The sequence below is a fragment of the Electrophorus electricus genome, chromosome 15, assembly GCF_041902795.1.
Source record: "Electrophorus electricus isolate QZ-2024a chromosome 15, ASM4190279v1, whole genome shotgun sequence".
Classification (NCBI taxonomy): Eukaryota; Metazoa; Chordata; class Actinopteri; order Gymnotiformes; family Gymnotidae; genus Electrophorus; species Electrophorus electricus.
Genome location: NC_137511.1, coordinates 4,652,966 through 4,670,000, shown reverse-complemented (window position 1 = coordinate 4,670,000; position 17,035 = coordinate 4,652,966).

Genomic DNA, 17,035 nt, shown 5'->3' with positions numbered 1-17,035 from the left:
GATAAATGGTATAATTTATTTGTAACAAGTGCCATTCCTTGATTTAGCACTTTGTATTATATTGTAGTCCAAATGCCATAGCCCCACATAATTATAACACTGAACAAAAGACTGGCACAATCCAATCATTCATCCAGCACCCAGTCACTTCTATCATATCTTTTGATATGAAAAAAGTTCAAAATGGAAAAAAGTCTACTATTTCTTTGAAGCGGTTAACTTGTTCCACCTTTCAAAATATCAGGATATAACATAATCTTAGGTCCACTTAGATTTCCAGCAGAAAAACTAAAAGGCATGACGTTGGACAGGAAGCAAAAATGAACAACCATTAATTCCACTGAGTTCTTTTTTCTTTCTTGTACAAGTAATTCTTATATATATTATATATATCTTATATAGCCTTGAATGAGTTGCTTGAAATAGCTTTCCATGAATACAATCGGCAATATATACCAGGGCATTACTAGAGATACATGAATAGGGGAGATAAGCCCCCCCCAAGAAGAATTGCAAAAATTAAAAACAACAAACCATTCATTAACACCTGCTCTAAATGCTCAATTGTTTCAAGTTCAAAGTTCAAAGTTCAAAGAGGTTTTATTGTCATTTCAGCTATATACAAGTACACAACAAAAACGAGACAGTGTTCCTGCAGGACCATGGTGCAACACAAAACAACAGTGCAACAGACAACATGCTACACAAGTGCAAACAGTCCAATATAGTGCAAAAATGTCATTAAATAAACATTAAATAAACAATAATAAATACAGAACAGGACAAATACAAAATGAGTAGACAGTGCAATTATTTAGTGCAGTACACAGTACTGGGAATATGTAAAGTGAGTTGTGCATAGGAGTCAGTGACATGCTACACTGAATGTGCAAGACTGCAACAGAAGTGCATAGTTTATTTGTGTGAGGTTTGACTTCAGCACTAGTCTGATGCAAAACAATGTGTGAGTGTGTGTATAGATATGTATGTATGTGTGTGTGTGTGTGTGTGTGTGTGTGTGTGTAACTGTGTATAAGCATGTATAAAAGTGCCGATTTTGGAATCTGAATTGGAGTTAGCCAGAGTTCAGGAGTCTAATGGCTTCTGGGAAGAAGCTGTTGCACAGTCTGGAGGTGCAGGACTTTAATGCAGAAGTCATTTTAAGTTTGCTTTTTAAGTAACATTATCATTTGTTCAATCATCAGGGTTCCTCTGTATTTTCACTAACAAATGTGTAGGTGCATAGCAGTTGGATTCTATTTATTATGCCTTTCTGCTTAGATAAAAATATTTAACCATGTATAACCGCATATAATATAATCCATCCAGGGTTCACACATTTATTTATTTATTTGTTTTTTGTTGCAAATTCTGCAGTCACCAAATTGAGATAGTACATTTGGGTATCTGTTGAATATGATTGCAAACCAACCCATCTTATTCTAACATACTCAGCAAACAACCATATGCTCCAATATCAGAGCATTTCAGAGACATGCTTTTGAATTCCCAAGTAGGAGCAATTAGATTGCATAGCTAATTTATAATCACCCAACAGCACACAGGCATGCACAGGCATGCTAACACAAATCACATGCTCAGGTTCAAAATGTACAGTGCTTTCATTAACCTCAGTAGGAATTAGCACCATTCAATGCAGAAACTAAAGGCTGGTGTGCTTTGAAGTCGGAAATTTGTTGTTAGTACATGCTGGTGTGCTTTGATGCCAAATATGTTGTTAGTGTAGCAAAAAAAAACACCACCACCTGTATTTAGTTTGCCAACCAGTCTGTGTGTGTGTGTGTGCATATATAGTCTGTTTGTGTGTCCTGTCTCTTTGTGAAGTCTTCCTGTTCTAAACACAGACTTAGCCACCTAAGCTATTACAGTTATTTCCTACTTTACAACTTTGTTTACCCATGGATTATTCTGCCTACCCCTTACATATTTAGCTGATGTGATTCTGCCCAGATGTGTTTGATTCTGCCTGATTCCCTTTAGGTTTGGGATGTTTCTGGCACATACATACTGTTTCTAGTCCTTATAGTTAATGCAGACTGTATCTACAGGTTGGGCACATGCAATAAAGGTTTAAATTCAAATTCAAATTGATCCCACTTTGCAGACATGATTGAATCCACTGTTTTTTGTTTGTTTGTTTTTTGGTTATTTCCTGAGATTTGGAGTATACATTCATTTGCATATAAATCATATGTAATCAAGAAAGACACAAAATACAATATTACAATATAACAAAGCACATTAACATTTTTGAAAAGCACATTCAATTTGCAGTATGACAATTATAAATCGAAGTATGTGTTTATTCGGTGCCCATAATTTACATTAATGGCAGGGATGCTCTAAAATAAAGCAAGACTTTTCCACCTATAGCAAAGATGCTGTGAGCAAGATGAATAAAAATTTGCACAAAAAGTAAACCTGAATAAACACAGATCTGTTTACAGTCACTGCATTGCACATCCAGTTCTCTACACTGCATACTTGTCCAGTTTGCGTTCTGGATGTCAATCTAACGTATGGATCCATGTGTAGCTTTTAATAAGAAATAAAATATCATGCTAAACAGCAGACAAGTAAACAGACTGCTTTATACATTTGGATGCCTACTGTGCATCCTGCCTACTGTGTAAGGAAATCTGGAAAGAGGAATCTTTTCGCCTGTCAAAGACATTCTCTTTGCTTGGTTGTATGTCTTATAGCAAAGACAGTTCTTCATCATTCACTCACTAATGAACTGTGGGGAAATGGGCTATGTATGTAAGTTACTTAGAACCTTTTTGTACTAGTATGTGTGACATTGTTGGGTTGTTTGCTAGTGTAAACAATGTTTCTCCAATAGCAACACCAAAATACTACAACATTTACAATATGGCAAACCCACTCTCATCTATTTTGTTTTATGTTTGTTGTGTAAAATAAGGAATTTCTTCTTAAAACATAAAATCACAGTTTAATACCAATATTCAGATAAATGTGTAAACAAATCCCGCCTCTCCGTCACACAAACAAATCATTACGTTACAATCACAGTCGAGGTGTGCTAAGTCACTGTGTGCTAATAGTTCCTCCCATGATATCAGTGCTGATCCATACCCTAACTCAGTGATTTGAAAAGTTCAACAAAAACAAGCAGCTACCATCATATCCCCTTCAGAAGGACTTGTGCTGGATTGTGCATAGCCGAACACAAATCTTGGCCATGCTCAGAGGACTGCATATCTCATGGCTGCCGACAGCTGCTGCCTCTTCAAAGCAGCGCAAGGAAGGGATGGCTAAGCTCTCGTCTATCCGCTGTATGCCGCCATTTGATGGTCTTCTTGGTATTCAAGGCTTTGAAAAGGGAGACCAGTTCAGTAATTGGCTGTTGCAGTTAAAGAGAAAACCTTTCATGATGTTGTTACCTTTAAGTGAGATGAAGATGATAGACACAGAATGAAATTGCACAGGAAAAAGCATTAAAAGTGTCTTTTGTGAGGTGCAGGCTTGTTAAAACCTCATCTTAGATTGTAGTTTGTAGTTAGATTGTAGTTTGTAGTTAGATTGTAGTTTGATGGACAGTACAGAAAAAAAAGGTGAACCATTAAGCAACCTACACTTTTTTTTAAACTGCTAGTCATGCTGCTGGATCAGAGCAGAGGCCATTTGACGTATTTAATATCAGGTGCTGTTTGAGTATGCGATTCATGATCAGGTAAGATAACTCCAAGTCCACAAGGCTCTGAAAACCTGTCTCTTGGTAAAAGCATATTTCTTGCAGTAACACTCCTATTCCTGCTGTGATTGCTCCCCTTCTCTTCCCCTGTTCTCCTGTCTCCTTCCCGAGGAAGCAGACATCAGTCATCTTGGTCTGCTCCAGGCTCTTCCTGCTACAGACGCCCCTCTCCCCCTGTGAGAGCAGCAAATGCAACAGTCCTCAGTTAATATCACTGTGTTGTGGACTTGGCAAGTAGGCCTGCTCTTGGCATGTCTGTTTGTGCAGACCCAGACCACTTTCCCACATGGTCAGGTTTTAGAAGCGCTGTCTCTGTCAAGCACTCTCTTACACAGTATGGAATAGATTAAGACATGCACAGTGGCCAAGACTTTATCTGTTTTGACATTTGCAGTATTGCCTACTATGGCAGTACCCAGTTTCAGGAATGCACTGCTTACAGGCCATGATATCAGTTGGTTTATGTAGTTGGTTAATATTTGGGCCATTTTCATTCTGTTGAGGTGTTATTTGCATTGCTTGTCTCCTGTTATAGTAATCTATTTGTTAAACTCACCTGATACTTCCCAGTCTACAAGCACAATGTCATTTTTGGTCTCAACCAGTTGACAACTTACTTTAGGCATATCATTTTAATGATTTTCCATTCATTGCAAACATTGCATACATTGATCTTTGAGCTAAAGTCTGTGTACATATGTGTGGGTCTATAGATGTTTTCCTTGGAAATAACTTTTTAGAAAGAGGGAAAAATAAAATAGAAGGAAAATGATGAAAGATAAGTAGAAACAGACACTTCTATGTCCAGTACGAGGTTCTCTTCTATATCTTGGGTGTCCAGACTGCACGATGGCCTGCTACATTCTATTTTTGAACTTTGTTTCCACAAACAAGCTGACGACATGGTAGCATCAAGCTTTCTGGTGACGTCTTCGCAGCCGCCTTCAGCCACTGATCGGCATGCTCCTACTACAGCCTGGAGAAGTGTTGATACAGCAGTGGGTCAGTGTTCTGTCTCACAGTGAAACAAAGCTGCCCCTGCTTGGAGGTTTATTTATTTATTTATTTTAGAGTAAGTGATTAAACTCTTAGCAGTAAAGCATCAGAATTCAATCAGTGAGAGGAATAAACTGTGGTCAGTTTAATATTAACTGTGTATTCCAAGCGCCACAATATTGAATATGTTTCATGCAGTCTTTTTTTCCTATTGGTAAAACATCCTTTGGGTTTGTGAAAGGTGCCATATAAATTGAAACAACAACAATAACAATAATAATATTCTAATTTATCTACTCTAGTAATATCTATTTTATCTTGAAGATGTACTGCTATGTGCTGCTATGCAAAGCTTGTGTTATCTGTCATCTAGCTCTTCATAAGATGTCAGACCCTGAACCAAGGAATGCAGGGTGCAGATTGCATTACTTTAACCCACCACAGGAATAATATACAGTCCCACCACAGGAATAATATACAGTCAGCAGTCCTATGATCAGTAAACAAGTGATAAAAGGTGGCTGAAGAGTTGTATATGTCAGTAGATAGACTAGAGTCTGCAATTCAGCACTATAGATGTAAAGTAACCAGTGGCATATAAGTACATAATAGATGTTTAGAAAAAAACAAAACAAAAAAAACATTAATCTAATAGTTTCATAAAATGACACAAAGCACACATTTGTAAATTCAATAAACAATAAAATGATAAACAATAATAACATTTATAACAATAATATAAAAACCTAACATAATTATTTTGAATATGACTGAATATTTAGGTCATGATTCCAATTGTAAGCAAATATAAAAAATATAAAATACTGTATAGTTGTATAGAATGAAACACTGACCAGTCACTTTTTTAGGTACACCTCGCTAGCTCCGTGTTGAACCCCCTTAATTCTGAACTACCTTAATTCTTTGTGGCATAAATTAAACATGGTTCTGGGTAAATTCCTGAGAGATTTTAGTCCATATTGACATTTGTCAATTTGCATCCATAATGCAAATCTCGCATTTCACCACATCCCAAAGGCTTTCTATTGGACTGATATCTGCTAACTGTCGAAGCCATTTGAATAAAGTTAATTCATTGTCATGTTCAAGAAACCAGTTTGAGATTATTTGAGCTTTGTGACATGGCATGTTGGGATACTTATCCTGTTATCCATAAAAAGATGGGTATTCTATGGTCATAAAGGGATGGACATGGTCAGCAACAATACTCACAGCAGAAATTGAGACTAATCAGTACAGACAATGTTTTTCCAAACTTCTCCTGTCCAATTTTGGTGAGCCCACACAAATTGTAGCCTCAGTTCTTCTGCTGCTGTAGCCCATTTGCTTCAAGGATTGACATGTTGTCGAGATGCTCTTCTGCACAACTCAGTTGTTATGTTCAAGATGCTCTTCCGCATACATCAGTTGTTATGCTCAAGATGCTTTTCTGCATACCTCAGTTGTAATGAACATTTTTGAATTTCTGTTGCCTTTTTATCGGCTTGAACCAGTCTGGCCATTTTCCTTTGACCCCTGGCATCAACAAGGCATTTTTGCCCAGAGAACTGCTGCTCACTTTATATTTTCTCTCTTTTTTTGGATCTTAGAGATAATTGTGCATGAAAATCCCAGTAGATCAGCAGTTTCTGAAATTCTCAAACCAGCCTGTCAAGCACTAGCAACCATGCCACGTTCCAAGTCACTTAAATCACCTCTCTTCCCCATTCTAATGCTCAGTTTGGACTTCAGCAGGTCATGTTTACCATGTCTACATGCATAAATGCACTGCCATGTTACTGCCATGTGTTTAGCTGATTAGATACTTGCATTAACAAGCGATTAAACAGGTGTACCTAATAAAGTAGCTGGTAAGTGTACTTGTGTGTGTTTCTGTGAATGATATTGCTTTGAACATGATATAAATTGATATAACAACAATGACAAACAACAACAACAACATTCTTGTTCTTCTTCTTCTTCTTATTATTATTAATAGTAATAATAATGATAATAATAACAGTAATAATCTACTTATATCTACTTTATCTTGAAGATGTACCACTTGTATAGAGTCTGTATCCCATTTGCTGCTATGAAAAGTTTTTGTTAGCAGTCCTCTAACTCTTCATAAGTTGTCAGGTTCTGAGCCAGGGAATACAGGTGCAGCTTGCCCTTCTCTAACCCAGCACAGGAATAATATAGTCTTGTGCATAATCTTGCTTTGAACATGCTTTGCATTCCAATGACAAGTCTTCATGAAATAATATGTTTCTTTATACAGTAGTGAAGCATCATTGTGGAAAAAGTTGAAAGACATTTCTACTTGAGAAATAAGCTCTTTATTCAATGATGTATAGTCTTGAGAAAGCAAGAAAAAATGTGAGCACTCTAATGGGGAAAATGGTGCAAAGGTAGCTAAACATAAAACACATCACAATAATGGTAACAAATGAGAAAAAGCCATATAAAATGGGGGCATTGCTGGCAGGGAGCTTGGACTTTCCGCTTCCACACCGCCTCTCACCACTGCTGACAACTCCACTCACCTTCCTACTGGGTTCAGTGCTTCTTTCACCAGTTCCCACGTGGACATTTGAGTATGCATGTGTCCTCGGTAGATGTGAGGTAGAACTTGTGTACCCTGCTCAGCGCCTCCACCCGATTGGAAACCGACTCAACTGCCAGTGATGGACTTGATTTGGTGAGTCGCTGGATGGAGCATGCTTGGTCAAAGTGGCAACATCAGTGAACCAGCATCAATGAGGAGGATGGTGGGTTGTTTTCATCCCACACTGGACATGATCAAAAGCCCATGGTGGCAGCCAACCCCCTCCACCACTGAGGTTTGTCCTCTCTGGTCCAGGCTCATGACACTGACTGGTGTGCTGTCCTGTCTTCCTACACTGCAAGTACACCTATTGCTGAATCACCCGACTGCCTAGGTGTCGCATGACATGTCATCTGCTAATGGAGCTCCTCTGCCACGTAGCACTGAGCCGTTCACAACCGTGTCCCAGCACTGATAATGAGTTCTGCTCTCTCTGCCTGAGTGATGCAGCAACACATTTGAGTTTATTGATTTGTTGCATTACTTTGTTTCCAACTCAGTGGCAGCATCCCACTTCTGACATTAGCCAACAGGAGTTGAAAGACATTGCTGCTCAAGGAATGAGCTTCAACAGTGTGTAGTCTTGAGAAAGACTTCCACAGAGTGTGTAAGCACAATACAAAAAAACTTGACAAAGGAAAATGGGGGAAAGGTAGGTAAACATAAAAACACATCATAATGATGGTAATATTTCAAAAATGCTCACTTTAACAAAAGGGAGAAAGGCAAGACGAACCTAAATCAGACACACGCAACCACACAAATCCACTATCTAAGCAGTAACCTTTTAAACTAAATCAAGTCTGAAGAAGAACATGGCATTCTTGGACTCCTAGATGTGTTTCTCTCAATTGGACCAGCCCTAGATCCAGTGGCAGATGCCACAACAGCAATGAAAAAGACATAGAAGCACTGCCAAAGCACAAACTGGCAAATACTATAGCATTATTGATGGACATAATATCAACTCTTCCACGTTTAAATTAAAAAAATCTTACCATCAGAAGGTAGCCTATTTTAGCTCATTAGCTAACTTCCTGCTACACTATTGGCTGACAACCCGCATGTAAAATATATCAAATTGCACTATTACGGTTGTAAATGTAACAAGTTTAGCAAATTAAAATAAGCAGCTTTAAGAAAAGTAGATAACTTACAACACTTCACAGCACTGTGATAGAATCATGCAACTGCAGATTAATATACTGTGTCTAGCCCCCTTTCTTACAGTATATAAATCCCACTCTAAACATTATCTGCATTACAACAACAACTCCTGCTCTACTGAGGTTGAAATGACATCAAAGTGACTGAGCATTCTGCCCAAAATACGTCAAGAGGTCACAAATGGACAATAGGAAAAGGGTTAATTGTGGATGCAATAAACATGCAAAAGCAATTGGCTGTGTAATTACAAACATCAGAACTCTGTGATGTTGAATAGTTTTTCAGAGTTGTGTTCTTAGTTTACAGAGCTAATACACCCATCAGACTTGAAAGCATACTTTATTCTGCTTTTATAAACTCAGTGAGGTGCCATTCAAGCAGCTATCCAGGGAGTATGTAATCTCGCTGTTTAGATATTAGCAACTAGATTATTTACATTTTACATAGTTTTCCAACTGGTGAAGAATTTCATTCAAGTGAGATGGCATTTTTTGACAATACAATTGTAACCAGTTATCCTTTGATTCTGTGTAATGCAATCTTGTCAGAACTGTAGTGTGTATTTTTCAAATGTGTGGTTAAAAACTTTTAGTTGAGCTTTAAGGTTTAGTTGTGTAAAAAAAACTTCCATAACATTAAGATAATGTTATTTTTGTTTACTTGTCACATACTGTACCACTTTAGGTTTGATTAGAAATTGCAAAAAAGGCAATCCAGTGTCTCATCCTTAGTCAATGGAATTATGGCCCGAACACATCCATTGGCCTCTACTTGTTGTACACACAGTTCTGATACAGCTGCTGAGCTAGAAAGTGAGTGAAGGGATCAGGGGCAGTGAGGCAAAGCCAGTCTGCCTGTTGTGATTCAGCGGAAATTGAGAGGAAATGTCATCACTCAAAAGTAAAAAAAAGCATGGGGATGAAATCCATGAAATTAGAATTTCATAGCAAAACACCAAAGCCATTGCCTGGCCTAATAGGATCCTTGCATTCACCTCAGACAGGTTCTACACCGAATTGAATTGTAACTCTTATTCAAACACATGCAAAGTTCATGTTGGGTTTCATAGCTGATGATCAGATCAGAATCTTATTGCCATTTGTGTAAGTAGATTAAGGGTTTTTCTTTTAAAAAAGATTTTTAGCCTAATTTAATGTTTGCCCCTTTGTGCATCATTCATCATGTATCATTAACCTGAAGCAATCATGCTGCTTGTGGAGAGGTCTCTTTCTAGCTCACTCTATCTCAGTGATCATGCTCTGGTTGGAATCCAGTGTTTGTTGTAAAATATTATAACATCCAAACCATGTAGACTCTCTACTGGTGTTCCACAAGGCTCAGTGTTGGGTCCCCTTCTCTTCTCTTTGTATACTCGCTCTCTTGGTGATGTAATATCTTCTCATGGTTTCTCCTACCACTGCTATATTGATGACACTCAATTATTTCTTTTGAAGCTCAACCCCAGTAAAATCGAACTTTTGTTCATCCCAGGTACTCTTACCATGACCTCACAGTTTCCTGCAAGAACTCCTTGGTATCACCATCTGAAGTTACTTGTAGCCTGGGAATAACTTTGGACAACCAGTTGTCGTTCTCAACTCATGTTTATAATCTAACCCAGTCTTGCAGATTCCAAAGAATTCGGCTCTTTCTCTCGCAGGAAGCTACCCAGGTGCTTGTGCAGTCTCTTGTGATCTCAAGGCTAGATTACTGCAACTTGCTACTTGCTGGTCTTCCTCTAAGAGCCATCAAATCTCTACAACTTGTCCAGAATGCAGCAGCATGACTGGTCTTCAATCTACCGAAGTTCACATGTTACTCCACTGCTGAGCTCCCTTCATTGGCTCCCAGTAGCTGCACGCATCAGATTTAAAACCTTGATGCTTCCCTACAAAGCATCAGACCAGCCCCTTCATACATGAGGCCAGTGGTCAAAGCCCGATCCGTACCTCGATTACTTTGGACCTCAAGTATGAAATACCTTGCTTCAGGTCTCATGGACGACAACCATTGAGAGTATTTTCTGTCCTAGCTCCAAGATGGTGGAATGAACTCCCAGAGTCCCTTGCAGTCTTCAAATGCAGGCTGAAGACCCATCTATTTGCAGAATATTTAAAGGACAACTGACCCTGCTCCCATATTGACTGACTAAATTAGTACTTATTGTAGGGTACTGTTTATGTTGTTTAACAAACTCTAGCACTTATTGTTTATTGCACTTATCATTGTTTAAGATAGACCTTATGTATTTTGTACTTCTAGGTATCAACATTGATCCCTGTACTCTACAGCATTCTAGTTCATTGGTATATCGGACTCTAACCTACTGTACTGTACTAGGATATATTCTATGAGTAAATGACAAAGCACTTTTGTAAGTCACTCTGGATAAGAGTGTCTGCTAAATGCCATAAATGTAAATTCAAATGTAAATATTGCTATAATTGATTTTCTTTAACCAAAGTCCCATTCTCCTCAGGATCAGAATTATTCTATCTACAGAGTTTTACAATAAATTGTGCCTACGATAAGCTTCAGGTCCAAATTATTGTCTCTGGAAGTTGAAAGAACAGAACAGCCAAATCATTAAGTCTCTCCTGTCTTCCAAAGTAAGCATACAGTTTAGGAATCCTGTTTAATCCAGCCAAACTGTTCACACTTTTTGCTTTTTATATCCACTTTTGTGCTAGTACTTAAACTTAAACGTGTGGTGAAATCAAATTGTAGAAAAACAACAGTAGAACTCAGAGAGATGTTCCACATGCACAATGCGAAGGAAACTCAAGGCATTGGGAATAAACTGCTGTGTAGCCTTAAGAAAACCACTTGTCAGTGAGGCTAACTGGCAAAAACAGGTTCAATTTGCTAGGGAGCGTAAAGATTGGACTCTGGAGCAATGGAAGAAGGTCATGTGGGCTGATGAGTCCAGATTTACCCTGTTCCAGAGTGATGGGCACATCAGGGTAAGAAGAGAGGCAGCTGAAGTGATGCACCCATCATGTCTAGTGCCTACCGTACAAGCCTGTGCAGGCAGTGCTATGATCTGGGGTTGCTGCAGTTGGTCAGGTCTAGGTTCAGCAATGTTATGTGCTCAAAGAATGAGGTCAGCTTACTACCTGAATATACTGAATGACCAGGTTATTCCATCAATGGATTTTTTCTTCCCTGATGGCATGGACAGATTCCAAGATGACAATACCAGGATTCATCGGGCTCAAATTGTGAAAGAGCATGAGACATCATTTTCACACATGGATTGGCCACCACAGAGTCCAGACCTGAACCCCATTGAGAATCTTTGGAATGTGCTGGAGAAGATTTTGTGCAGTGGTCCAAATCTCCCATCATCAATACAAGATCTTGGGGAAAAATTAATGCAACTCTGGACAGAAATTAATGTTGTGACACTGCAAAAGCTTGTGGAAATGATGCCACAGCAAATGTGTGCCGTAATCAAAGCTAAAGGCAGTCCAACGAAATATTAGTCTGCAACCTTTTTTTTGGCCAGGCAGCGTATATATACACATTTATAGTGAGCTAACATGCTTCTGGCCAAATAAGAGAACAATTTCCTGAGAACAATTACTATGCAACAAGCATATTTTTAGAATATACATATTTTGATTTATTTTAATGGAATTAGTATGTCATTGTTACTCATTTTACATTAAGTTGGCAGCAGAGCTTCAGTGAGTGTCATGGTTACCGTACAACTATGTAGAAAACCAAAAGCCAACTATGCATGTAAAACCAAAACTTATTTTACATTTTCATTTCTACTTTCAATTGCTAACAGTACAAACAGCTGTGAACCTGCTGCTTCCAATGATTCCACTGCTTAAGATAAACATTAGGAGTCAACATGTCCAACTACTTCTTATTATTGCATTAAACACATTTTCAGTTGAACAGCAAAATAATATCCTCATTGTTGCTTTTTACAAAGTAGTGACAATTTTTGCTGCGTGATTGCTCAAATATTTAATGTTTTGTTTTTTTTGTTTGTTTGTTTTTACGGGGGCTACTTTTATAGTTTTATGTATTTGGTTAGTGTAGGCTTTCTGAAATATTTGTAGCATGATTCTAGGCTTTCTTCCTTGTGTCCATATACTGAAAATGCCCTCCACCCACACTGACAACCTCTTGGAAAGTGTATTTGCAAAGGATGTGTGAGACTATTAGTAGCAGTACACAGCAATACACTGCAGAAAAGAGCAAGAGGGAGAAAATGGTCTGCTTGACTTTGTGGCTGTTTACTGTTAGCTCCCACCCACATTCTCATTTCCCCCAGGACGCACTCTGATCCCTGGCTGTCCAAGCCATCGTGCTCCTGGAGTACTGTGCACAATTCTGTGTCTGCATTTGTGTTCCCCAAATGTCTCATAGAGGAGCTGATGGATTGAGCGGAATATCACCATTATTATGCTGATCCTGATAATACCTGATGCGTAGCATAATGCGTAACTTCAAATAAAGATTTCGGGTGCTTTTGCTTGGGTTCCGTTTGTCCTGGCTTGATTTTTCTCATTTTCCACTCTTGCTCCCTTTTTCCACTCGCTTTTCGCGTGTGTGCTCCTCTCTTATCAGTACACTGCAGGATACTTCTCTTCTCAGCCGCAGCAGGGATTTGAGCAGTGGGGATGTACAGCCAATTTTCTTACTGTATGCGCTGTTCTGTGTTAACGCAGTCGAGGCATCTGAAGGAGTCCACTGCTAGGTGACACTGACTTTTTAGCTCCCTGTCCAAGCAAGTATTTTCTTGCCCTTTTGATCGATACACTTCATCCTCACATTTGTAAACAGAGAATAAAAGCTTAGTTTGTCTTTACACAAATGCATAATGATGTGTGCGCTGGAATAAGAGCTATTTATAAAGGCTCATGCACAAATCTGTCTCCATGTTCATCATGAGACAACACGACAGCAGTGAAAGGAATTGCTGCAGGACTCTAAAAATACACTTGTTTTGCTCCATTTCCACCATATAAAGATACCTCATGCTGCTGAAAATTTAAGAGGTAAACCATTTCAAAGGTAAAGCTCTCCGTTGGCCTAAACAGCTCAATGAGGTCTCGTGCTGTTTAAAAAATCAAGAAGAAGAAATTGGATAATGGAAACAAATAGCCCTTATGCTCTTCCCAGCTGAAGAAAATGGATTTTTGCTGAAAACAGCTGCCAGATCACGAAACACATGCATCTGGCTCCTGATTGGCCGTCCCTGCAGAGGCCATGGGTAGCTATTGCAGCCTGGTCACGGGCTGTTCAGCCTTGCTGGCGATGGAAGTGTAGCTCATGAAAAGGGAGGACATGGTCAAATCTTTTAGCGCAGTTCCTCTGGCCAAGATCAGAGGACACCTTTCTTCCTATTTCCACTTTCATCTATTATTATGACAGGAAGCAACATGGAGGTTTGTTGCTTGGAGAGAGCAAGTACATCTGGAATATCTTTTGAAATATGCTTTATTATTTATGTATTATTTATTAATTTTCTTAAGAGGATGAAAGCAAGTGATGTTCCACACATCCACATAGTGAATATCATGGCACATGTGAGAAGGGTGAGAAGTGTTTCTTTTGTCTTGGTTTGATGGATGGCCCCTTCCTCTCAAGGAACTTGGAGGATCGTACAGTTGATCCCTCTTTCCATCCCTCAATTATTCATTCCTTCAATTAGTTCCAGCTGTACAGCACACATGCACGCATGCTCCCAAGCACGCAGGCGTGCAACTTGCACACATTCTCATATGGACTCACTTAAATATTAATTCACACATACACTCGGGTGGACCACTATGCTCTTCATAAACTGTACAGATTTCCAGACCTTCAAAAACTTCATTATTCAAATATTGAGTGGAAGGTGGTTTTACTTTGAATATTGAGAGGCATGATTATGTGAGTCATTTACTTTTAGCTTCACGTTGGTAAACAGCATCTACAACAACTAGAGACTGGACAATAATCCTCATAAAAAGCTTGATGATTGTAGATTAAATGTTTTTAAATGCTACGGCCATAAGCAGTGGACACAGGTGTGGCACATGTCTGGGATTGCATATCATACAGATGTCTGTGTAAGTTTGAGATCGAGAGAATCATTTGTCATGCAGCAGTGTATTCAATACCTACCCGAGGATGTTATAGGCATGTTTACCTGCAGCCGTTAGCAGATGATGTACTAGATCATAGACTGTAGAGGTGGACCCTCACAGGAAGAGCAGCAGCTATTAAGATTTGCCTTGGAGAGTTGAGGGATGTTGTTTTGATGCAGGACTAAAATGGATTTGGCAGGCTGTGGAGTCTACACTGACTGTCTGGTCAGCCCAACCTTGACACTCAACTCAAAGGCAGAGTCACTTCCAGTATTCTGGAATGCAGTCAGCACCAGCCCCTTTGTACTCAAATGATAATGCAATACAAAAGAATGATTAATATTTCTCTCAAATATGAACATGAGTAATACATTAGAAATTACATGAGTAATGTGGCAGAAATTCCAGTAATAATGCAACAAAATATTTGTGGCTAACATCAACGCAAGTGGCCCTAATAACAATGCTACTCAATCATATGCTGTTGTATATTCATGTTGACTTAGTCTGATGAAAGGATGGTGCTGGTTTATCACTGCTCATGCCAAAGTGACATATCTTCAAGACACTGAGAGGCTTCCTGTGCCTCAGAATGATTCTTCTGACTGATTTCACTCATTTTCAAGCCTGTTGAACATCTAATTGGTCTGGATTTAGGCTCTGCTGGGTTCAATTTGATGAAAATGAGGATTAAACATCTAATTATACAGAAAGAGAAACCGATGATGAATTTAAAAATATACTGCTTGCACACTAATATTTCTGACACTATTTTAAAACCTGTTTTCAAAAACTGAATAAAAAGAATTTTTTTTCCCAATAATTAGTTTTCCACCCTAACCGACTGCTCATCAGTTCCCCCACCCCGTTTTATTCAGAACTACAGTGATTAAAACCAAAGTCTAAACAAACATGGACAGCCAGAGATGTGCCACTGAGACTGAATTCTGAAGAGACACACTTATGATACTAAATGTGAAAATTCAATCTAATGGACATCTGTAATATATCTTACATTAAAAATAAGTTTTTATTAAATCTGAAAATAGAATAAATGGGTAAAGGGTATTAGTGTTAAAATGTCTAATTTTGATTCCTGCATTCATTTTACAGGGTCAAGGGAACAGTTCTGTCCAAGTAAATAACAGACTCAAATGTGGAGGCACACATTTACTTGCTAGTAGTTGAAAAACCAACATTTTTGTCACATTTTTGGGCAAAGCAGCAAACTGCAATTGAGATTTAAACAAAAACAAGTTTAATGAAAAAGACAACAAAGAACAGAGCTCTGAACTGAGTGCAAAATGTAAGAGGCAAACAACAAGAACATAAGCAACAAGGTAAAAAAGAAAATTAAAAAACTGAGTAGTCTTGAAGTTCGCAGGCTTGTGAGACTCATGAAGGACAGGGTCAGTGCAAAGCACTGTTGTGATGGGCCTGCGGGCTTAACAAGGACGATGTAATGAGGTACAGGTGTATGTGATAATTAGTACATTTGTGATCGTGAATGTGTAAGTGGTTGTGTGTTGTGATTGGTGGAGGTATTGGCGTTTGCCGGGCTGGAGGTGTATGATTGGCTGGAGGATGGTGAATGGGGCTGTGTGGGTAATAAGTGTCACGGAAAGCTCGCCTCCCGCGAGTCACGTGGTTTGGCCCACCACGTGCAGTGGGAGGATCTTTTGTTTGTGCCAATGCCTGCACACACCTGCACCTCGTCTTGTCTATATGTACATAAACCCTTGTCAATGTGTGCAGTGTGTTGGTCATTGTTGAAATAGCGTGTTGTTTGTGTGGTAGTGTCTTAGTGTAGCATTTTTAACTGTTTGTCTAACGTGTTAATGTCAATAATTTTTAATGTTAGCCATCGTTGATGTTCATGTGTTATTGTTTACATTGTGTTACACATGAGTGCCCCATTGCCAATGGTGTTTTGTGTTATTAAATATCTCACACGTTGAGATGGTCTGTGCATGCTGCTCCACGCCCTTCTGCACACGGGCTCACATTACAATAGAATGTGCATGTTTAGTTGAGTGTTGGTCAAAGCATGACAGTTATGTACATATTAATTTAAAAATGGCACCATATATATATATATATATATATATATATATAATTCTAGTGACATACACAAAATGTTTCCTGATAAGGCAATAGTGCCACTCTGCACTACAAAATATTTATATGGCACAGTTCAAGAATGAACAATTATTTTGAAATCCTGGTTTGAGCTTTTGGTGTCAAACACGTGCCCAGTCATTCCTCCTGTCATGCAGCACTCTTTTAGAACTCAGTCATGAACGCCACTGAAGCTGAAGTACACACTTCCAGCCTGCAAATGGGCCACGGGAGTGTTGGTTTCTATTAAAGCAGCAACAGTGGAAAGACTGTGGCATTAATGACCTTTTACCTCTAATATGAAAGGCCTCTTCA